The sequence below is a fragment of the Carlito syrichta genome, unplaced genomic scaffold, assembly GCF_000164805.1.
Source record: "Carlito syrichta isolate Samal-C Ts95f unplaced genomic scaffold, Tarsius_syrichta-2.0.1 Scaffold97032, whole genome shotgun sequence".
Lineage (NCBI taxonomy): Eukaryota > Metazoa > Chordata > Mammalia > Primates > Tarsiidae > Carlito > Carlito syrichta.
The window spans coordinates 107,671-108,181 of record NW_007041128.1 but is presented as its reverse complement, the minus strand read 5'-3'; the positions used below and the strand labels follow the sequence as shown (position 1 = coordinate 108,181).

Genomic DNA, 511 nt, shown 5'->3' with positions numbered 1-511 from the left:
CATAGGCCCGGCTGGGTAACTCAGCCCGTAATCCCAGCAGTTTGGGAGGCCGAGGCGAGTAGATTGCCTGTGCCCGCGAATTCAAGACCTGCCCGGGCATCTTGGCAAGAACTCGTCTTTACAATAAATCAAAAATTAGCTGGGTAGCATGCGCCTGTATTCCGGCTACTTGGAAGGCTGACGTGGAAGGATTGCCAGAGCCCAGCAAGGTAAGGCTACATTGGCTGGTAGTGTACCATTGCACTCCAGCCTGCGTTCCAGAGTGACACGTCAACCCATTAAAAAAAAAAATGCATTAATATTTTGCATTAGTAGATAGAATGAATAAAGAATATGTATTGCCTGGTGTTAAAGGTTGTACCAAATTTAGGAGGAGTCAGTTTTCAAAAGTGTGTTTTTTGTGTTTCTTAAGGAATTATTTCTAAAAGTCTGTGTGCTTACATTTAATACATTTTGTTTTGTTTTGTTTTGTTTTGTTTTGTTTTGTTTTGTTTGAGTTGGAGTCTCACTC

At 42.1% G+C, this 511-nt stretch overlaps 1 protein-coding gene across 2 annotated transcripts in view; it reads left to right on the top strand.

Moving 5' to 3' along the window:
• The window catches only part of IARS (isoleucyl-tRNA synthetase), an 84,706-nt gene that overhangs the window by 15,387 nt on the left and 68,808 nt on the right, over nt 1-511 (top strand). The gene's annotated exons all lie outside the window — the stretch shown is intronic.